Source organism: Taudactylus pleione, unplaced genomic scaffold, assembly GCF_031769625.1.
Source record: "Taudactylus pleione unplaced genomic scaffold, aTauple2 ptg000162l, whole genome shotgun sequence".
Taxonomy (NCBI): domain Eukaryota; kingdom Metazoa; phylum Chordata; class Amphibia; order Anura; family Myobatrachidae; genus Taudactylus; species Taudactylus pleione.
Window position 1 is genome coordinate 6,989,787 of NW_028284564.1, and position 25,666 is coordinate 7,015,452.

Sequence of the window (25,666 nt, forward strand, 5' to 3'; positions counted from 1 at the left end):
TGAGAGCTGGATTAGTTTGAGACTGATGTTGATGATTTGAATCCGATGTTGAAGAATTGATGAACTTGATCAGTTTGAGACCGATGTTGAAGAATTGAAGAACTTAATTGATATGAATCCGATATAATGAATTGATGAACTTGATTGGTTGGAACCGATGTGTATGAATTGAGGAACTTAATTGATAAGAGTCCGATGTTGGAAGGTATCAGCTGGAACTGATGGTGGCTGTAAGAACAAGTCTCAGTGGTAAAAACAAACTGACGTGCAAGATGGTATAGGAGACTTGTTTACCAGATATAGGAATTGGATAAAATGCACTGGAACCATTCAGATACAGAGTACCTGGGAGCTCAGCACTGAACTGTAATTTCAGCAAGAAGCGACGTTGTACTGGCAACAGAGACCAGTAAGTAAATGGAATTTATAGGGGAGGATCCCCAAGGATTGGATATTGTGATCAGTTAGTCTGGGAGCAGTGCTTTAAGTGGAGGAAGAGCATCAGGTGACCAACATGGCTGCGCCCATACTGTTGTTTAGGAAGGAACTCTGGTGTGCAGCCTGTGTGCCATCATGCTGGGAAACAGACATTGGAGAGGTAAGAAAGTTATTTTAATAGTGTGGAGAGTGACAGCTGGTTTAATTTTGCAGAGATCCCATTCTTTTCTAACCTTCAAATTTACTAACAATGTAAGTGTTGCAGTTTTTTTTGAGGGACATATTTTTTTAATTATATATAATATGTTATCATCATCAAAATTACTGTTGTCTCTACTGCATTAAGCTTATCATATTCAATAATTCTCAGCACATATGCAGCCTCACTAGTGTCTTAAGATACCAATGAATCTGCAGGTTACAAAACAGAATATTTTTGGGATGGAATTTACACCTACAGAATGTGTGTTATGTAATTTATATCCAAATCAATATCATGTCCTTAAAGAACTAGCATAGAACTTCATTATATTCAAATATTTATGACTCATGGATGCTGCAGACAACATTAAAATGAATGTATACAAATTGAAGTTAAAACTTGTCAGAAAGCATGTGTGTAGATCTATTCAAAGTATGATGTCCCAGGGAAACTGTTCTCTCCAGAATGAAAATCTTAAATTATATATTTTTTTCTGATGTCAAACTAATCAACATGGTACCAGTAGCTCTTTTGTATTGTATGGGAAAGGACAGACAGTAGTTTATATATTATCAGTAATTTAGAGTTGTGCACCTGGGATTTGTCTGTTTCTCTGCCTGTAATTAGTCTCATCAGGTAGCACCTCGCATTATATATATTCAGGGTGTGCAGTCCAGGAACCTTTCCTATATACTCCATTTAATGTACTTTATTGCACACCTGAGGGAAAGGAAACATCCTCAGTCTGGATTTGCACCCCTTCCTTACTGGTTTAAAAGCATGTAGTGTGGTAATGTATATGCACTCTAGTATTAGGCACAATTCTAGGTAAGTCCTACAAGTTATACACTGTAGTGCAACTTTGGTTAATTTTTGGGGTGTGGGTCCCCCTGGATTGCTTTGGTTACATGTACTTCAATTTTTATTTTCATTCTTTATATGCAGCTGTGGCTGCTCTTAACTATCTCTTTTACACAGAACTTTTCTTACTATGGTGGTGCTCTGGGGTGGCTTAGCTGGGCCAGTTTGGGGGTGTCCTGCACTCTTTATTTGAACCCTAGTATATTAGGGACCTACCCTAAAGAGGTTACCTGGATATGGTGGGTAGGCTCGTAACCTTGGCCATTAATTATGCTAAAAACCTCTATTGATTGCAAAATTTTATTGCATTTATATATTATCAGTAATTTGGAGTTGTTCACCTGAGATTTGTCTGTTTCTGTGCCTGCAATTAGTATCATCAGGTAGCACCTCCCATTATATATATTCAGGGTGTGCAGTCCAGGAACCTTTCCTATATAGTAGTCAATTTATATTCTTGTACTTTTTAAAGAATGTTTTTTTGGAGCACCCAAGAAGAACAGCATATAACAAATATATTGGACATAAGATAAAAATGAGCTTAAAATATTACAAAAGTTCATCAGGCACCAATACAAGGAAACCACTTAACATAAAGATTACCAGCATTACACATGTAAAAGTAACTAAAAAAAAAAAGAAATGAAGGAAAACAATCACCATACAGTTGGCTGCATCCATCTTTTTTGTAGATGAGAAGGCAAAGAACGGGTAAAGAAGGAATGTGGTAGGGAAATAGGGGCACAAAAACAAAGAAAAAGGGGGGGAATACAATTTTAACGGTATTGCAAAAAGTATAATAAGAAGAGAATAGAAAGGAGATAAAGGGAGGAAAATAAGAGAATCAGCAGCCCCGGAGTGGGGATAGACTTTGCTTGATACTATAGAGACCAGATAGCATGGATTTTGGCCACCAAGTTTTTCTGCAAGCTTGTAATATGTTACATAGATTCAACTTAATTTATTTTAGCTATAAGGGCAGTGAGTTCTGGCATTTCCAGTGATTTGCTATCAGTGATTTAGATGCAATACAGTTAAGCAACTTATCAGCCATGAACCAGAAAGACTGGAGAATGGAGTTTGTCCTCCACATATCTAGAAATCTGTCCTCCTCCCTGTAAAGTCTACATTAGGAATTTAGCTACAAAGGGAATATTGTATGGTAATTGGTTGGTAGTAAATACCAATGGGTGTAATTCTTATGGTTTTAATTAAGCCATACCTCCAAACCATCCCAAATTCAGGTGGACAGTCCCACTTTTCCAGTACTATGCTGCTTTCTCAACCCTTGGCTGCAGTGCCCCATGGACAGGGGGTGGTTGGGGGAACACTAACACAGTGGTGAATGGATGACATGCATATGTGCGTGTCATGAACACTGTGCTGTGAGAGGCTGGGTGCTGTCCAGCAGCTCCTGGAGCACTTGGCATGACTCCAGCATTATGACAAATGGGAGAGTGACATGCTCACCAAATGTTGTACATAAGGGCACAAGGTTGTGCACCCTTTCAAGTGCCTTCAGCGGGCATGAGTAGTTCCAATCAGGAACTTACAAATGGTGAGAGGTATGATTAAGCTAATACACTTTTTTTATTTTTTTCCAAATAAAATTACAATCTGGTCATTTTCTGATATTACTTAATGCAATGTTGCATTTTATTTCCTTGTAAATATATAAATAACATGCTGCACATAGAAGGAATTTAGATTGCTTGATGGAACAGTTAAATTGCTGAATTTCTGTCTATAGAGCATTATTCAGTGATAGATGAATGTGAAGATTGCTGCTTCTTGTGTTCTGTCAAATGATATTTACTCTAAATCTGCTAAATTATTCATTTTCCTTAAGCAATCAATATTAATAATCAGATTTGCTCTGTGCCATTTTTAGTCACACTTCTGTTTAAGTGACTATAAATAAAGGTCACTGTGTTGCTTCCTGCTGCTGTTCTGAAGGTCCTTGCCTAATTAATTCCTAGCACTTTGCTTCACAGTGCTTGTGATTAGCAATCGTAATCAAGTTCTGCAATTAACTGCCTGCTTATGCTGTGATTTGCTCAGCCTAACTCTACAAAGCTGGCTAGGACTATCTGTAATCCCTTTGCTTCACCCCCCCCACTCCCCTCTGTCTCTAGACAGTAGGTAAACAGTTTTTATATTCATTTGCAGTAAAATACAACATCAATGTTAAAGCATATTTAAACACAGTAAATACATTTTAATAAAACATATCCTTGTGATTTATTGAACCCAAAAGATTATGATTGCAGTATTTACTGTCTATTAATGATGTATGATCATCAATTCACAATTCAAGAATCATTAGCTATAGCTGTCTATTTGTCACCAGCATGTTACTATAAACTATGGGCCTCATTAATATTAAAATCCATCTAAAGGGTATAAGTTTGCACATGGAGAAACCACAAACCTTCCAGTCCCAATTTGGCACTTTGATTTCTTTGTCCAAATTGGACTGGAATGATGTAAGAAATATCCCATTTCATCCTGTTCTCTGCAGCAGTGCAGTGGTGAATGGGTCCCATGAGCACCCTCTATGGTGTTTGTAGTAATCAAAAGATGGGTTTAGGGTAGCAGAACATGATGGGGCTCAGAATGTCTGAAGTACTGGTCGCACCCTGTGAATTATAACCACCAGCAGGAATGGGGATATTCATTCAGATTGCTAACACAGTCAGACAGTGCCATATCAAGATGTGCTCAAGTGATGCCACCACCTAGGGCACAAAACCAAGGGGGCAGCACCATCACTGCCCTGGATGAGCCTGTATTTGGCTTGCATCCCACTTCCTGCTACATGGAAATTAAGCTCTCAAACCAAAGAGGATTTGTGAATTAGTACTGCAGACCTGGTTTGCCCAGCCAACATTGCTAATAATGGCCTTCAAATAGACAACCATTGCACATGACTTGCTCAGAATTCAAAGCATTGCTGAGGCTTGTATTTGTTAGACAAGATGTGTTTCTACATAAATCACATATTTGTCTTTAATGGATTTCATGTTGTGCCTATTCTACTTAAGATAAGCACAAGTTAAAGAACTAGCCATCAACATAAAATTTTGTATCACCCCAAGACTTATTAAATTGGCTTACAATACAACTTATGACATTTTTAATTGCAGATGTACTTAAAGAGGCATCTTTCTATTTCCATGTTCCTCAACATTTGTCTAGTACAAACAACCGTAGAGGGAGTCCAAAATGATTTGCCTACACTATGTGTCTAATAAGTCCACAGGAGCTACAGCCTCTCTACAAATCCAAGTTTACAGAATCAATTGTTAAGTAAAACTTATCTATCACGAAAGGATGCTATACTGGGTGAGTGGTGCTGGATGAGAATTGCTGTGTGAGTGAGGGGTACTGGCTGTTGCTGTGATCTGTGCTACTGGGTGCTGTGCTGTCAGAAGGGTGCTGGATGATGGGTGCTGTGCTGGGAGAAAAGAACAGCATTATTCTTACAAAGCCCTACATGACCATGGCCCAAGGTACCTAAAGCAGCTTCTGATTCCTTACCATCCCACTCGATTTCTGTGATCCATTGATGAAGGACTATTAACAGTACCTAGAATCTCCTGGAATTCGTGTGGGGGTTGTACTTTTAGTTTTGAGGCTCCAACCTTATGGAACTCACTTTCCCACACAGTTTGAGAGGCCTCCACTTTAGAATCCTTCAAAAATAGACTCAAGACTTACCTCTTCACTCAAGCATTTCACTAATGTCCCTTGTTTAAGCTTATTTTGTATTTTGCACTGAAAGGGCAAATGTAAAGCACTTTGAGTCCTTTAGGAGAAAAGCGCTATATAAATAAAATGATTATTATTATTATTATTATTGTTAATCTACATTAAATTAATTTATATTCAAATTGGTTGGGTTTGAAAGGAAATACTAAGGATTAATTCATATTGAATGCAACATTAATATTGGTGGTGGGATTATCTGAAGGGGGCACCAGGCAAAATCTTGACAAATTGGTTAGGGCCAGCTCTGGTATTTACCATTTTCAGAAAACCTACTGAAAGAAACATGATCCTACAGTATATGCTACTGGCCATCATACTCCAGCTCTGAATGCTGAGCTACTGGCTTTGCTGTATTGAGGGAATTGCACATTAATGCTGCTACTATTTATTTATTACCAGTTATTTATATAGTGCACACATATTCTGCAGCGCTTTACAGAGAATATTTGTCCATTCACATCAGTCCCTGCCCCAGTGGAGCTTACAATCTATATTCCTTATCACATGCACAAACACATACACATTAGGGTTAATTTGTGTTGGGAGCCAATTAACCTACGAGTATATTTTTGGAGTGTGGGAGGAAACCGGAGTACCTGGAGGAAACCCACGCAAGCACAGGGAGAATATACAAACTACACACAGGTAGAGCCGTGGTGAGAATTGAACCCATGACCTCAGCACTGTGAGGCAGTAATGCTAACCATTACACCGTCTGTGCTGCCCAAGAACATGGCAACCACATTTTTTGAGAGTGCACTAAACAAATGTAGCAAGGACGCACTTATCTAGATCATTAGCAAAACATGCCAATCAGAACACAATAAGGCTAAGAGCAACAGGATGGTCATCACCACGTAGTTCAATATGAACTCAGCAACTTTAAGTAGATCTATTCTGAAATATTGGGATATTATATGAATACACCAGAACTTGAAACTGTGTGATCCTACCAAAGGCAACCCAGTTTACAGAATCTGCTTATGACCCCAATGCTCAACTTTGGGGCTGCCAGAAGCACTACATGGTTACATTACACCAATTCTGGATGCTTTAGATGCTTTGGATGTATCACGTGTTGTTCTATGTAAACTATCTCTCATCTCAGACACCAATATATGGGAGCAAGAATTAACATTTGCTATAGGTTGACTTGCACATCCAGCTTTGTGATCCATACAGTATGCTATCTTACCTTTGCAGAATGTTGCACTTTCATATATAAAGGATGGCTAACCATAAAGCATCAATAAGAGTAACACTATCGTCTGGTTCTTCTGATGAGCCAATGATAATACATTTTTTGTCTAAATAGCATTTACTAGCATCCATTAGGTGTATGATCTTTGATTGTGTACCACCCCTGGCTGGGGGTGGTGATAGGGGTAAAATGCTCTAACAAAGAGAAGCCTGGTGACTTTTTACCCTTGATACAGATAGCTCAAGTGGGTTCAATGAGAACAATACACTTACAGTAGATGCTTTCTCTTTGTGACTCTGGTGACCACACCCATTATCATATTTTAAAGCTATGACATTTTTTGATTTTTTTTCTGTGTAGTTTGTCTTTTGCTATTAAGGAATAGCATACTTGTTTTTAATGTTTATTTTTCACTTATTTTTATCTTTTTTAATTTATTATTATTATTTATTTATATGGTACCACAAATGTTCCGCAGCACCTTACAAAGTACATAAACAAGTTGTAGACAAGCGACTTACAGAACAATACACTACAGGACCAGGACATGGATAATATATATTGCTACATTAGCAACCATAACACCCAGATAAGCAACAGAGCATAAGCAACCAAGTGTTAGGTGCCCTAGTGGTGAGTAAGAAGTAGATGAAACTAAAGTAGGGAGAAGCACAAGAGGGTAGAGGGCCCTGCTCGTAAGAGCTTACATTCTAAAAGGGAGGGGAAGACAAACAGGGGTGACACAGATGTGGTAGATGGGTAGGAAGGATCAAGTAGCAGGGAGTTAGAATGATAGCTGGAAGGCTTTGATGAAGTAGTGGGTCTTGAGAGCCTGTTTGAAGGATTGCAAAGAGGTGGAAAGTCTGATGGGGAGTGGGAAAGAGCTCCAGAGGTGGGGAGCAGTGCGGGCAAAGGCTTGGAGGCGGGAGTGGGAGGAAGTAATCAGCTGGCATGAAAGGTGGTGTGCATTACTTGAATGAAGAGAGCAGAGAGGAGAGTGAAGGGAGATGAGATCAGAGATATATATTGGAGAAGATTGGGTGAGGGCTTTGTAAGTGAGCGTGAGAACCTTAAATTGGGCTCTAAAAGGGAAGGTTAGCCAGCGAAGGTAATTGCTAACAAGCCAGTTTTGGATCTAGGATTTTATACTGTTATAAATGTAATATAGGATTAAAACAATCAATATGAGATCAGTTCTCATAAAATCATATGAAAGTGCCCATGCATTATTCTGAAATACATACTTTTTTATATTGTTTTATACTTTAGGTATTCATACATTTCATTCAGACAATCTGTCACAAGTGGAAAAAAACTCATCTTGGTGCACCGCCCCTTATGTTCCAGTAATTAGTAGTTACCCTCAACCTCTGTGACTGCTATATACTACAGGCAGCATCTGTGATTGCCGTTTTATTCTGACAGTATTAGTGAATCATATAATAAAGAGAACATCATGATGGCTGCCATATAAAATTCCCTCATCAGTAATTAACTCCTCCTTAAATTCATTAATTACTTTAGCTTTCTGCCACTCCAGATCCCAATGTCACCTGGAGCATATGCCCTGTCAGCCCCACCTGCTCTGGTTGTGCACTTGGCTGGAGACCCATTTATATTTTTTCAGTTTACTGTATACTGCATTTCACATGATTAGGGCTATCACTGAAGCACTAAATTTGAAACTGGCCACAATACTATATTGATGCAGGTAGATTTCCTTCTTTGCAAGGTTATGGACTATCATGATTATGCATTTATGCATTATATATCTACACCATACAAATTACATCATAATCTTACAAAATCTGAGGCACAAGCCTTACAAAATAGTAGTGGTTACCAAGATATTGTGATAAGGCCTGCAAACAATAATGGTGCCATTGTGATTCATACTATTTGGTGCTAAATTTGTTAGACAGCTCACTAATGTGACAGTGTATAGGAAATTAATACAGGATCCAACTAGTGTGTATAGCAAAGAATTGCTAGATATTGTTGCAAAAAACAAAAAAATACAGAAAAATTACTCCTACCATGGCAAGAGTTATTGTTACAGAATATCCTGAGGTTCCAATCTTATACACTATTCCAAAACTGCATAGGGATAGATTTAAACCTCTGAGCAGACCAATAATTTCTGCAGGTGGTTCAATATACAGCATCAGGCAGTGTCACAGAAACTGGATTGCATTCTATAACTGCTCATCATACAACAACAAACCTATAGTATTTATGGTTCATGAGCAGCTTGTTAAAATTGTTATAATCTTTTGATGCAATATCACCACACATTAATATGTTGTATGGACATGTGCAGTTTGTACACATCCATCCCTAACTATGATGGCCTTTTGTCAGTGAAAACAATCCTGGAATTGTATCTTCCTGTGTCATTATATGATCATGATCTATTCTTGAGCTTGTTATAGCTTACTTTATATAGAAATTACTTTCTATTTGATTATGCCTTTTATCTCCAACAAATGGGCTGCGCAATGGGGTCAAATCCATCTACATGTTTGTGTATAAAATTGTTTTTTAATGATCCCAATGTTAAAAAGCATGGGTTGATGTTGTGGACTGGGGGCATTGACACATTTACTTTGTTAATGGATGAGATTAACAACTTGAATTCTCCTATCAAATTTATGTATGTTTACAGATTCTCCCAGGTGAATTTCTTGGATGTAACTTTTAATGGCAATGATGGAAACTATCTATAAATAATTTTTCACAAACCAACTGACAGAAATATGTTTCTGATGGCATCTGGCCGAGATCCTGTAGCCCTCAAAAAGGACTTCCTTTGTCATAAATAATGCATACTTCATGGATCACCAATGACCAGTCAAAAGGGTTGCAACATCCAGATGATCTCATTGTGATGCCCTCAAAAGGAGAAACAATGTACTGGTGCAAACATATATTACAGGTTTTGGTATACCACATCCTCCTAAAATGTATTGTAAGCTTTCAGGCTGCTACAAGTGTAACAATTGTGTTACTTGCAGCTACTGTATATGATATTGTGTAAATCATTCACACATGCCCGTAGTGGTAATCATTATGATATTAGATTTGTACTTACTTACAATACCACACATGTTGTATACGTCATTGTATGCCCTTGTGGACTTCAATATGTTTGACATACTACCCATAAATTTAAAGAATGCATGGTGTTACTTCATTCTATGATAAGAATGGCTCTCTGGAGCAAACAGACCTACCAACCAGTGGCAAGCCATTTTAAAGAAACTATTCATAGTTTGGCCACCCTATGTTACTTTATAATTGACCATGTCCTGGAGACTTTACTTGGAAATGATTTAGCCAGCATCTTACTGATGAAGTCTAGATGTATTTTCCAGTTGAATGCCATTACACCTGGTGGTTTTCCTTTAAGAAAGGTATTATTTTGTATCTATCAGTGTGGTATTTACTACTCTGTTTCATTTCCACACACAGACCCAACTCACTGTTGGAATTCATGTGTTTCCAGTCTTGTGTAGTGAAAACCATCTGGTCTCCATGGATATGCAGTCCACGCCTCCAGAATAGATGTCACACTTTTATGGTCACTTGGACAGTGTCTTCCTGGTCTGTTGGACTCTGCAAACTGTGGAGGTCTATTTAAAGTGTTTAAGTGTTTTTAATTTGTTGTGAGCCTGATGAAAAAGCATCTGCTTTGAAATTCTAAATACAGATTTAAAACTTGTTATGGACCTGGAACGCAGGTTTTTAACTTATATATACATAAGAATAGGATAATATAGCAACCATATTTGTCCAAACCACATTAAAAATATGAAAAATATATATATACTGTATATAGCACAGAAACAGGTTGAATAAGAAGCTATTAAACAGGAAGCTACTAAGTATTCCACATGCATTCCAAGTGGATACTGGAACCAGGATTTACTTTGGGAACTTGCACATGTGCAGTTATGCACTGCAGACACAGGAAGTGGAGCAGACATGTGATGATACCAATCAATGACCAGAAATATTTTTTATGTTTTATTCACATGGTTATAATCTATGATTGTTCCATCTGCTGATTTTATATTTAATGTTTATGAATTATGTGTAGCTCACATCAAGGTTTTTAAACACTATAAAGTATACATGATCTCAAACAGCAAGTGATGTCACCTTATAACTAATTGATCTGGGTATAAATATGAGCTCTGTCCCACATGCAATAACACCTGCTTAATGAAGTCCATTGGACAAAATTCATTGGGCTTTCCCAGACTGCACCCCTCCTAAAAGATAAGAATCTAAATTGCTGATTTTTTCACCTTCTTGTCATTCCATATTTTGTGTGATTTTTAATTGATTTTTAAAATCTACTGCTTGTTGTTGCAGTGTTGTTAAATAGTAATACCTTCCTATTCAATCTTTTCCTGTGCTATATATTTTATATATTTTTTTTATTTATTCTTTTTTTGAACAGCTACTATATGCTATTCTATTGTCTGAATTGTTTTTAATAAATTGGATGTTATTTTTTTTTTAACTTCTCTACTCTTACATAATCATTATTTTGCAAGGGCGACTTACCATCACCTATTTTACTTAGGGGTGAGATGACGACCTATTGTCACATATAGGGAGTATCAATAAGGATTGAGTTACCTATTTATTGTTTGCTAAACACAAAAAACAATGGACAACAGCGCTGTATAACACCTAAAACTTTAATCAAGAATAAAGAAAGAAAATTAATTAAATAAAAAATTGTGCTAGAAGTAAGAAATAAAAAATAATAAATAATAAATCATAAGAGATACTTGAATACATGAAAAATACAAATTTCATAATATGAAACAGACATCATTGGCCAATGTAACAAATGTATATGCATATAAAAAATGTCTAAAAACACATAACATCAAAACAGCCAATAAAGGCTGCAACACCTTGGTGCTGTCTATATCTTCTATACTAGTTTCTATTGGTAATTTGTCTACAGCTGCCTGTTCTGAGTCAATACCAGCACACTTAGAATGTTTAGAAATAATGAACAAACTAACAAACGGAATAATGTATGCCAAAAAATTGTAAATGAAAATTATCCTCCAGGTGTCAATAACCCACCTGATGACTTAGATGACATGAATTGGAGTATAGAAAGATTGCTCACTAAAGAGGTTAAAGCTTGGTGGGACATAAAAGGCTTGGAGCATTATGTGAGTATGGATATTATTCCCAGAGGTCTCAGATTACTTAAACAACCCACGTTTGAAATGGAGAACCCAGCCTTTGCTAAGGAATGGGACCACACATAACACAACTGCTCTGTTCACTTGAGAAAACTCTTGATTTACAGAGACAAAGAGGATTATATTAGACTTGGAGGGCCAAATGTAATAGGGTGAGAGTTTAGAAAATGTGAGAGTTTAGCAGTTAACAGTTTTTCAGACTCACAAACTCTCAGGATTTAAACTCCCATCCATATGTTTTCCCATTTTAAAGATAAAATTCATTCAATATGAGCGTTTACTGCTAAATTCTCACATTTTCTAAACTCTCACCCTATTACATTTGGCCCTGAGACTAAGATTAGAAATAAAGAAGCACAAATGAATGCATTTAAAGATAATGAGGACTTCAGAATTAGAAAGTCCTAAATAAAAAGCTGGAACAGATTAAGGATGAGGTTATCAGAGGGAAAAATATAAAACGTAATCGAGACAAGTATGACTATGATAATGCTAAAGTTAAGAACTGTAGCCGATTCAAAGCCCAGGGCCAACATAATAATGGAAAAGCCAAACAGTTTTGGAAAACTATTCCTCTTACTATGAACAGATTTTGAGCACTTCAGAGATGCAATTCAAACAATGTCACTGGTGATTTTTTTATCCCCAAGACCAAACATATGAAGACAGTATACAGTGAGAACATACCTTAAAGAAAACGTTATGCACACCTCCCCACAGCCGGCTGGAGAAACAACTACAGAACCTTTATCAATAGAAACTAAGACTAAAGGTATATTTAATCTTTCCAAACATGTTTTAACAAAATCAGAAACATCACTTTCCTTTGCTCCAACTATGGGGATGAACAAGTGTGACGTTTTCATCGACCATAATAAATTTGTACATATATTGGTCTTTCAGAGACACTTTTTCAGAAAAGAAGATGCAGTCATTTCTAAATCAGGTCTGAGACCATCTTCCAAATTCTACACTTTGGAATCAAAAAGGAATAACATTGGTATATTCTATGATTTGGTCAAAAAAGAACTGTGTGATACTGAAATACAACCCAATGTGGAAAAGAACCTTATAAACTGAAAAATATGCACTTAAAGCATTTCAGAAGAATGAGGGTATCATTTTAAAATCAGCTGATAAGGGGTGGGGTTGGTAATTATGGACCAGGAAGCTAACATTGCTGAAGCCAATAGAGCGACAAGAACTCCTATTTGATATTACTGGGAGATCCTAAAAAACAGTTAATTGAGGAACTTAGATCCATTTCACTACAAGGTCTAAAAAGTGATATCATTACAAAAGAAGATTTTCAGTATTTAATGCAACCAACTCCATCACCCCCATATTTTATTTCTGACAAAAGGTACACAAATCAATTAAAAAACCCCCAGGGAGACAGATTGTGGCAGGAATTGACTCTGTAACTTTGCATCTATCTGAATAAGATGACATCTTCCTTAATAAACATGTTAATTGTTTACACTCAAATCTTAAGGACACCACAACTGTGATAAATCTCATGGAGAACATGAATTGGAAAGAAACATTCATGTGGTTCACAATTGATGTACTTATACGCATGTATAGAACATGCCAAAGGGGTAGAAGCCTGTAAAATATACTTAGGTGAAGATACATCAGTATCAGATGCAGATAAAGATTTTATATGTGGTCTTAAGTTTTTTTTACCAGAACATAATTATTTTAAGTATTTAGATCAATTTTATCTTCAAATATGTGGTAACACAATTGGGAATATTTTGGCACCCAGTTTTGCCAACCTATTTATGGGATGCTGGGAGAATACACACATATATATGTATATATATATATATATATATATATATATATATTATAAAATGATCATCCTTTTAAAGAAAATATCATTTTTTACAGATGCTACATTGATGATATTTTAACAATGTGGGAAGGCACGCATGGCCCTTTTAATCAGTTTTTAATATATATTGCGGACAACAACATGAATCTAGCCTTTACTTATAACACAAGCATGGAATCTATAGAATTTTTAGATCTGGAATTAATGAGTTCTGCAAAAGAAGTTGTTACAAAAAACTTTATTAAGAAAGTCGACATGAATAGTTATTGGAAATAGAAGACAGGTGCACAATGTAGTCTATGTGAGGACTGTATTTGACTACTGAGCTGCTACAATCAATGGGAACTGCAACCCACTGAACAATGGGTTGTTTATGCAGCGGAGTGTCACAGCTCAATTCCTCCAAAGTGCGGGTAATAATCAGAAAGGCAGTGGATATGATCAGCAGCAAACAGTCCATCTTTCCTTAACAGCATAAAACAAAGGAGCCCATGCACCTTAACACATTTCTCCAGAACTTTTACTCCCAGTTTTTTCAGAAGGAGGGCATAGATTATATGTATAAACAGGCGAATTACGGCTGCAGGACAATGAGCTGAACAACTGAGCTCTTGCATGTGGGAGCTTTAAATGGAGATCACTCAGCTGACAATCCATCAAGGTAAAAGTGAGCCAGAGGATCAGGCGACTAAAACACTGCAGTAACGCTCCATCATGGTAGCTTCAAACCCACAAAGCCACATATATAGCTCACTACAAGGACAGCTCTAAGAGATCAAAACAGAGATTGCATCAAAAGAAGCTCATTCAGGCTGAAGTGAGCCATGGGACCAGAGTGGGGATTATACAATGGCACCCTCAAATCAATCCACACACTCAGACAGCTCCTATTCTTACTCTGTTGTGCTGTATATACAGCGCACTATAGAAATTATATTTAACTTAATCGGACTGGATATTGCAGTCCCTTTTCAAACTGGGTGAGACTTTATTTTTCCTTAATATTTATATTCACTACCTGGACTGATTTATGTCAGAATTGTTACATTGAAGAAAACATTGTCATCATCCTGTCTTTTTTAGCTATTTTTTATTGCTGCAGTATACTCAATTAGGTTCAGTGGAATCTTTCCATGTTTATATTTATTGTTTAACCTTATACTGTGGTTTAATAAATTTGTCTTTTTATATTTGTCTACCAGCGCTACTTTTCTTTTTTCTATGAATAGTTATGTGCACTTTAAGAGTAACCACCTTAAAAACTAGAAAAATAACATTCCATACTCACAGTTCCATTGGATCAAAAGAAACTGTAAGAAACCTGAAGATTGTGAACAACAACTACAAATATACACTGAGAGATTCAAAAAGAAGGAGTATCCCACCCATTTACTAAATGAAGCACTGGAAAAAAAAGACAATTGGACAGAAGAGAACTACTGATATACAGGGATAAGGAGAACAAAGAATACCAAAACAAATTTGTCATCACATGCAACAGACAAGAACATATCATAAAGAAATCTCTCCTGGACAACTGAAATATCATAAACATGGATCCCATTTTGAAAGATTCCCTCCCGGCCCAACCACAAATGGTGCTTAGCAAACCTGAGAACTTCAAAGACCTTGATCAGAACCATTCCAGAATAGTCATCCCTCTTACCAAAATGCACAGGCTGTTATAAATGTGGACCATGTAATATTTGCAGATACAGTATATCCGCCGCTATAGAAAGATGTTCCACAATACAGTGTTGACCAAGCAATATATGATTAAAAACTTTATGAACTGCAACATGTCCTCTGTTATTTATTTATTAGAGTGACTAAAAGACCTAAGAAAACAAGGATCTAAGAACACATTCGGAACACATTTGGAACATTAAGAACAAAATATAGACACACACAGTATCCAAACACTTAATCTCCTTCCACAAGGCACTGGTTATGCCCAATCTTGTCTGATCTTGGAAGCTAAGCAGTGTTGGGCCTGGTTAGTAGCTGCATGGATGGGAGACCACCTGGGAATGCTAGATGTGTAGAATATATGTATTATATTTACATTTTTGTAATCATATTTTTTATTATATGTAAATATATATATATATATATATACACAGTATGATGAGTGCCTTTATCCATCTTTTTTATTTTTTTTATTGATTACCTCATTGAATATCATATAGTATAATGTTGCCTTCTAACACCTTGTTTTCTATATTACATCTTTGACCAGAAGCCCCCTATATTTTTCCAAAAGCTTCCAAAAGATGGCCACCTGTACAGCAGGCACATTGAACACCGCTCTAATAATCATACCTACCAAAGAGCATAGTAAGTGCATCACAGGAAGCTACTATGTGTTGGACATGCATTCCAAGTGGATGTTGGAACCAGGAATTACTTTGGGAACCTGCACATGTGCAGATATGCAGCATGGACACAGGAAGTGGGGCAGTTGTGCGATGATACCAATCAATGACCGTTCACCATTCACTTGGTTATAATCTATGATTGTTCCATCCTCTGGTTAAAGTTTATGAATTATGTCTAGCTCACATAAAAACATTTTAAACACTATAAAGTATACATGATCTCAAACAGGCTGTGATGTCACCACCACCTAACTAATTGATCTGGGTATAAATATGAATTTGGTCCCACATGTAATAACACCCCTTTGATAAAGTCCATTGGACTAAACATGTTGGGTGTTGGGCTTTCCCAGACTGCACCTCTCCTAAAATATAAGAATCCAAGTTGCTTATTTTTTCACCTTCATGCCATTCATTATTTATTATTATAATTATCATTATTATTATTTTGTGCAATTTTTAATTTATTTTTTTAATTTCTACTGCTTGCTGCTGCAGTATTATTACGCAGTAATACCTTCTTATTCAATCTTTTCCTTTACTATATATTTTATATTTATTTTTTGAACTGCTACTATATGCTATTCTATTGTCTGAATTGTTTTTAATAAATTGGATGTTATACAGTATATCTTTTTAATATAGCTCTCATATTTTAATGTGGTTTGAACACCTATGGCCGCTCTATTACCCTATTCTTACTTAATCAGTGAAGTAAAAGTGATAAACTGCATGTCTTTTGTCAATATTTTTTGTAGATCAAAATTATACAAAATTAATAAATAGCTTCCAGAGACTGTAGGATAAATATACTAAATGTCTGTTTTGAGTCTACTGTATTTCAAAACCAACATGATGTTAGATTACAGTCTAAAAAATCATTTGTTGTCCGAGTCTTGTAGTTAATTTAATATTTTCTTTACAGTCTAACTAATTAGTACTACAGGTGCCAGTGGGCCCTTAATTTCTAAGCATGCTTGAAGTTGTTGTTACACAACTGCCAGCGTGTCAGGGCAGGCTGCTTGGGACCTGTAATCTGCCTGTTATAATCATGATTATTATCTGTTTTATTACTATTAACCCTGCATTCACCTCCACCAGGAATACAGGAAACAGATTTCAGCCCAGGGCTAGTTGTTCTCGGGTTGTTTCATTTTATTTTTGGGTCCCCACTTTCCAATTAATTTCAGCCCTGGGCTGACCAGTTTTGTGCTGGTTAAGGTTATGGCAGGAAGACCCCATGCTGTGTGTCTCCCTGCTATGACATTATCCCTCTGGCTGGTTCAGACTGGTGCTGGATATTGGAAAATAGGGAGAATTCCACCCCATTTGTACCCTTATTTTCCAGTACCAGCTCAGGCTAAGAGGTCCAGATCTGGTTACTGTCTATTGTTTGGGCAGGTTTTCTGCTCTATTTTAAATAATAAATTGCTGGTAAGATGTTCTAAAGTGTTCTAAAGCTGGGCATTTAGTTGGTATTTCATTAGTTTTGCTTTTAGTAAATGGTCGGGTCTGCAAAACCGATGTAAAATCGCCCAAAAACATAAAGCATATACATATTGATTGTGTACTTAATAACTTGCCCTTGTGGCTGTGCTATGTCGGTAAGACAGACAGGACCTTAAGTGAACATATGGCACTCCACTGTTTGGTTATTAGGGCTGCTATTGACATGGGATACAATGACAAGCATGTGGCACGGAACTTTCAGCAGATAGGACATAATTTGTCGATGCTCATGGCTATGATAATTGATCACATCCCTGAATCAATTAGAGGGGGCAATAGACAAATTAGATTACTTCAATATGAGTCCCATTGGTTAAATAGATTGAGTATCTTGCATCACAGAGGATTGAATGATAACCTGATTTTACATTGTTTTATCTGATCTTTCTGGTCTTTCTTCCTGTATATTGTTTACATTATTTTACCTCTGCCTGCACACATTGCCTGTGGTTTGAGGTTCAATGTATATAAAATGAACAGATGTTAAGTGCTACAACTCTTTTTCTATAAAGGTCTCTTTTAAACACATATTTTCCTTTAAATTCAGGTGGCTGTTAATTAATCTAAGACACTTTTATTCTAGCAGTTCATAAAAAAAACCCATCAAAGCATAAATAACAATATAGTGTGCTTACCAAATGTGTAAACTAATGAGGCTTATCTGAATGATCACTTGGTGCCACTCTCCTTTGCTTCCAAGATCATTGGATGCCACTAAATAGAAAATGAAAGTGCATAGTGTATATCCGTAAACATTGACTTAGTGTAGGTGTGCCAAACATGTAAATTAAAAAAGACCTCTCCACACAGCACTCTAGTACCATGCAAAATATCTGTACTGTTATCAGTATTCATCAATCCTTCTGATACATTAAAAATATTCTTTACACATTCTGGAAAATGCCATCGTCTATATCAGAGGTTCTTAAACTTGGTCATCAGGACCCAACACAGTTCACATTTTGCAGGTCACCCAGCAGTAGCACAGGTGTACTGATTACTCACTGGCATATTTGAAAAGGTCCACAGGTGGAGATAATTATTTAACTTGTGATTCTGTGAGGAGACCTGGAACACATGCACTGTCAGGGGTCCTGAGGACCGAGTTTGAGAACCTGTGGTCTATATCATTACCCAAAGGAATAAAAAATAACATCTCAATATGTGTAGTATGTTTAAAAAAGAGCCTTTTATTACACATACACACAACATACTACATATGTACATTTAATAAAAAGACAATCAGCATACAGTATCTGTATTAAGAGGAGTACTGGTCCCAGCAATACCCAATGCATGTCATCTTCTTTCTATATTCAAGACCTCATGGGTGAATAATAATAAGGTACATTTGGTACACTCAACATATTGTTTTTAAAATTGCCAACACTGATGGGGTATGTATATATATATATATATATATATATATATAATGTATGATCTTAGATGAAACTATTCATGTTATCTTTGAGTATCAAAGCTTACATGGTCATCTACTGTATTTGTATGTGAAGCAGAATCTTTGTACCAAGTGGTTGGAAGTAAATTATATGTTTTGTGGGTATGATCTTAAGTACTACCTCTAGGATGTCTGCTGTGGTATGTCTAAATAATACTGTAATAAAAAATATTTATTGGGCTGCTGTATATTACATTTGTGAATGGCTAATGAAAGAGTGGGATTAGCAAATAAATAGTCATTAGAGATTTGGTTTGCTATTATCTCTGTAAACACAATATCATGTATTTTTAAGTATGCAATGGTAATCTTGATTACTTCACTTATTTATGTATGAAATTGTATTATTATTTTTCTGCTGATTACCCTGTATACAATTTGATTGGTAGAAACTGTCAATCAATCAGATATACTGTAAGCACTGATGGTACTTAAATAAATAAATAAATAAATAATTATCCCCAGTACTCTGATTTTTTTGAATGTATCAACCATACATATTTCAGGAGAGGGTTACTTTTCTTTCAAATTTGTATAACATTAGTTTCCTAATCTGATGAACAATTTTAAATATATATTTTTTACTGTTAATGTTAAGGCATAACTTTTCATTTCATGATTTCAGTTTTATTTTTGTATATTTCTCAGAATCTGAAGGTTTCAAGATATGTACCCCTGAACAAGCTAAAATGTCTTTGCTTTCTGCTCTGGCAAGTGTATTCATTTAATAGCTCTGGGGATCTGGCAGCCTTCTGCAGCTTCTAAAGCAATTCCTTTGCACTCATTTCAAAGGGCTGTAAGCATTAGAAAAGAATGCTGACTGGTGTTTGCATGCAGAAACATGCTAGAGGCAACTTAAGCCCTGAGCAAAGACTTTCTGTCTAACTCTTAGCTTCAGGATTATAGGTAACAACTACAAACACCACTTTGTCTTTATGACAGCTGAACTAATGAATGTAAATGTGCACTTACTCCCTGACTCTTTTGTTAGACAGAAATAATTTTGAGTACCGAAAAATAGTACACAATGTTACATATGTTGTGAAGATCATGGCATAGCCAGAAGGGTATATCATGAAATGTTTTCTACAATAATAATATTTTTAATATTCTGCAAATGAGAAATATATACATAAAATGAATTTAGCAAATATACAGTAAGTTCTTTGAGGACAAGTAATGTGAATCATTTTATAGTATCTGCCTTTTGGTTAGATAATGTGTTAAAAGTGCAGTTTGTAAGACAAGAAAAGGAAGCATATGGTGAAATACCTCTATTATCCTCTGATATCTTTGAGTCACCACAGGGGCTCCTGTATTACACTAACTTCATAGCATGCTTTTCCTGCAATGGAGATAAGTGAATCACTTTGAAAGGCCCTGAGTTATTAGACATCCTCTACCAGGCATAACTTTTGACACTTGACAAGGAGATGTGACTTGGCTGTGTCCTATCATTGACAGATTATTTTGACTCATTTCTAGACCTCTCTCAGCAGGTGAGCCAGCCAACCAGAGAATAAAATCTTTGGAGCACACCTAAATGTCCTAACACTAAAAGTATATATAAAACTACAACTTCATATACTCATTCACAGTTTGAAACAGATTTGATATAAACTGTATGCATATATATATTCAGAACACTGAACCCTGCATTATATGTCTATAATCATATAAGAAAACCATCAAATGACTTATAAGGGTCATGTCATGGGGGAATGTTATATTTATGGAAAGGTGGGTTGGTTGCTTATCCAGCAACATTATAATGTTTCTGTAAGGTTCAGGTGATGTATATATGATAAAGTTTATGTATTAAAAATAATTTAGGTGTAGAAATCATTACACCTTCTCACAGGAGCTCTGTAAATTACATCATTAATTGTGTGACAGAAATCTTTAAATGTCTGTCGACTTTTGATTCAGGGTCAGACCTTAAGGAACCAGATTTTGATCAGAAGACTGTACCTTTATTCTTTCCAGTTCCTGCAGCAGTTTGTATAATCTCAGATATACTCTCTATGAATTTCTCCTTTTTATTTTAAACTGTAAATTTGAAGCATCATGTATGTCATACTGAAACATCAATTTTGTAACCAAGCATTGAATAATTTTTGTATATTAAATCTTAAAATGAATAATTTTCTGTGTGTATGCAGCTGGTGGTACATAATATTATCAATCATATAATAGTGCCAGGAAGTTTAGTGTTATTCACTACAGCATTATATCTGTGTGTATGATCACTCAAATGCATTTGCCTTCAGAAGATTATTTTGACTGTTAAATGCTAGTCTTCAAAGTATTTTACTCTTTGAATGCTAATCAGAGAATGGTTAACTTTTTGACCACCAGATAAGATTGAGTGTACAGAATTTGTGCATTTGTAAGTATAATTTCCTACTGATCTGGGAAACCATCAGCCAGAAGTGGCTTGGAGACTGTTTTAGGGAGTATTTAGGGAGTAAATGACATTATCTAAACTGTAGTTTTTAAGTAGGTGAGTGTGAAATTGTGATTGCTTGAAGAACCCTTTTACTAGGATCTCATGTCAAGAATGGTGATGCATGTCCCTTGCATTTGCCTCTAATCTGTGAGATATTTTAATCACTTACATACTGATATCTTGTCATTCTGGTGGTATGACGTGGGAAATGGAATATAGAGGTTTTGCATTTTTGTAGAGTTGATTTAGTGACATATTTATATAATAATTATAAGACTTTATAGTAAAGGGAGAAAACTGTATGGCAATTGGTGTATGACAAATGATGAATGATGTTTAAAAGTAGCTGGAGAGTAAATGGAATGTTTTGGAGGATAAAGATTGAATTACATCTACTGACCCACAGGAAAGTGTGGGTACTCGCCCATCTTTAAAGTAGTGTATTTCAAAGTCTGACTTTGGGAGTTAATGTTGGTCTCTTTTCCATGACATTGATCCTTAATGGTATGGCGGAGCAGAGAAGCTCTCACCCACTGACTGACTAATCTAGTCATGGACAGACAGAGAGACACACACACACATGCTGTTCTCTTCAAGGTGGTGACCATATCTTGGTTATGTATTACACATAGTCCTTAATAAATGTGCTTATTCCAGTCCTATATACTTGCATTTAAAATGTGTCCTATCATTATGGGACACCATGTATATAGACCTAAATAAATGTCAAAATTATAGATATAATTAATTTGCTAAATATTATGAAACTAATCTATGCACAAATATAAAAAGTCTACACATCATTTGATTTTTAAAATAGATAAACCTTGAACTAAATTTTAATTTTGAAAAGCATTTATTTTATCTTGCATAAATATTATTTTACATTTTTGGCATATATTTTCTTTAAATACAAGGCAAAAAAGGGAGGGGGGAATGATGTCTGGCACTCACCTGCTAGGCAACATTATGGGGGGATCTCCCAAAACAATTTGGGTCTCATACCATTGAGTCAGACGCATACTATGGTGGATCTGGAATTGTGTCGAGATTAGCAGAGTAGCTATAAAGCTTTCCCATGTATCAAAAAAAGAAGAGGCCTTCTTCTCTTTATCAAACATCATTTTCACCCAGTTCATTTGAAAAATAAATTTCAACTTCTCCTTATATAATTGAAAATTGATTGGGGTTGGGTGTATCTATTTTTGTAAAATGGTCTTCTTTGCTGCTGTGCTTATTGCAAGTAATAATTTCCTGCTACCCAGAGTAAGTCTCTGTCCCCTTGGAAATATACCCAGGAAAGCCCATTCAGGGGTGAAAGGCACATAGGTGACCAAATGAGTTTCAGCAACTCACCTTGCTTGCTTCAAGAAACCCTGGACTACTGGACATTCCCAACGGCAGTGATAGAGATCTGCCTCCTTGCCTGCACATCTAGGACAATTGTGAGAGTCATATAAACCCATTCTATATTGCCTATGAGGGGACAAATAGGTCCTCTGATATACATTTAGGAAAAGCTTTATATGTACTGGCAGTCAGTAATGAATGTGGTCTCAACAACCCATGTATTAAATTGATAATAGAGTAGGGAATTGTGGTAGCCACTGCAACATTCCCAGGCTAACCAAAGTGTGATTTAAGTCTTCACTAAGAAATTTGTCATAGATAGATATGGCTTTATGATTATATATTGATCTAGAAAAACATTGGTCTAGCGGGTTGTGCCAGTCAGTTTCTGAGAATGCCTGCACCACAGAGGCTATATAATGATGTGCCTGGAAGTATACAAAAGGATAAGCCCGCAGGGTCTCAAATTTTTCCATTGCCTCGAGGAACATCAGGGGCCGCCTCGCATCTAAATTTAGCAGATGACTTATATAATGAATAGCTCCCAACCTCCATACCATAAAAGTATAATCTGCCTCTCCCTTTTGAAAGTGTAAATTGCACAACAATGGAAGATGGACCAATTTGTAAGCATTGAGGCAGAGCTTATGGCACAATATGTGCCAGAGGCATCTAGTTGTCATTAATAAAGGGTTGTCATGGACTTCTGGTGGAACTTCCTGGTTATGAATATGTAGAAAGTATTTTAAGGAATTATGATTCAAGGGATGTGTTGGCATAAACCTCCTGATCATGTAGCCAATCAGCCAGAAACCTCATCAGGGAAGAATTATTGTAGACAAGAATAATAGGAAAATGTATTCCCCCATTGGATTTAGGTTGACATAGTTTCCGGAGACTGATACGGGCCCTACCACTCTGCCATAGAAAAGACTGGAAGAGCTTATCAATTAATAGAATATCCTTTATGGTCAGGAAAATGGGAATTGCCTGTAGCATATATAGAAGACGGGAAAAGGTCATCATTTTAATAAGAGTGGCCCTACCTAGATTTGAGAGGGTCAATTGTTTCCAACTCCTGAGCTTCTCAGTAATGATTTGGATTATTTGAGATACATTCTTATCATACAATAAAGCAGGAATCTTAGGCAAAAGGATGCCCAGATATTCTAAATGTGAGGAGGCCCTTGAGAATGAAAAAGATGAGCCCCAAGAAGGAGTAGAAATAGTGGGATGAAGAAACATTGCTCACAATTTATCTTCATTAATTTCCATACCAGAGATGTCACCAAACTGCTCAAACTTCTGCCTGATAAAAGGTAACGTACGCTGAGGGTCTGTGATGTACAGTATAAAAGAATATCATCAGCATAGACTGTAAATTTAACACTGTGCATGCCAGTCTGGATTCCCTGGAATTTGGACAATTTTTGCAGAATATGAAGGAGTGGATTTATAGAAAGATTGAAAAGAAGACAGAAAAGAGGACATCCTTGTCAGGTGCCTTGTCTCAATTCCTAATACCATGGGCCTGACACAAAAACCCATTAATCAGCAATTACATGGAAGGGGACTGATAAAAGAAATTAAGCAAATTAATAAAATAAAGGGCAAATTCCTTGAGGTCAAAAATTTTCAAACAAGTGAGGCCAGAGAATCGTGTCAAATGCCTTATGCGTGTCAAAACTAATAGGCATATTCTGAACATGAGAATCTCTACTAGAGGCAATTGTAGCAGCCAAGGCAGTACAAATATCTTTAACCGAGTGCCTACTGGACACAAATCCTAATTGGTCTTCTGTTAAAAGAGAGGGTAAGATTTGTTGCAGATGCGTAGCCATGATTTTATCAAGGAGTTTAAAGTCCACTTTCAGCAGCATAATAGGGCTATATGAGCCAAACAGAAGAGGATCTTTCTCTGGTTTGGGAAGAAGTATCAAATGGGAGGTATTAAAGGAGAATAGAGAAGGAGAATTGTGAAGGATGTGCTGAAATAGATCCAGGAGAAGCGGAGAGAGATCTTTTTGGAGGATTTTACAGATAGTATTTTCTATTGGTAGTTCCAGTATAATAGTAGGATCCTATTATTATACTGGAACTACCAATAGAAAATACCATCTGATTATACTTTAAAAATAATAAATCAATAATTATAAAGTCACCAGATAAAGGGGGGATAGGGCAGATTAGCTTAAAGACGCTCAGCGACCATTAAGTGATATTGTTTTCGACACTAAATTAAACACAAATCCCACAACTTTCTTTACAAATGGAATTAAAAACATTCTATAGGCATTACCTACCAGTCTAGCTTGACTGCAGTTCTTTGACAAAACTCCAGATACCAAGTCCAGATTAAGGGCTATTGCTGTATCTCCCTCTGCCCCTCCATGCTGGTCAGCCAGGGCAGAGTGTTGGTGGACCCCAGCGCAGCTACTGAGAGTGGTCCATTGAGCTGCACCTGGGATTCTGGGACTTACATACTGGTAGAAGCCATTCCCTGTACATCTGAGGTCTTTGTACTAATCAACACTAGCTGTTCTCAGAGCTTCAAATATGTTTTATCTATTTCTATTGTCATATGTCTTTAATGCTAAGTATGTGTTATATTGTATCTACAGTATTGTTTAATTTGAAATTTTATCATAGTGGTTGGGTTTTGTGGCCATTAACCATCTAGAAGTTATATGTTGCTGCATTTATTTGCAGCCAAAATTGACTCTTCTTGGAGAATATTTTGTTATTGTTTTCTTCTCTATGATTTCCCCCTGTTTTTCCTTCCTTCTTTTTTCCTATCCCCAAGAGCCCAGTGGTTGAAATCCTGATGCTGGCAGCCCACACAGCACAGATCCCAACAGGGCAGGTAAGTCTGTTATCCCTACCCTTCTTCCCCCTATCCCTAAACCTCCCTTAGGGGTGCCTAACCCTAACCTCCCCCCTAGTGCTTAACCCTAACCTCCCCCTAGGAGTGCCT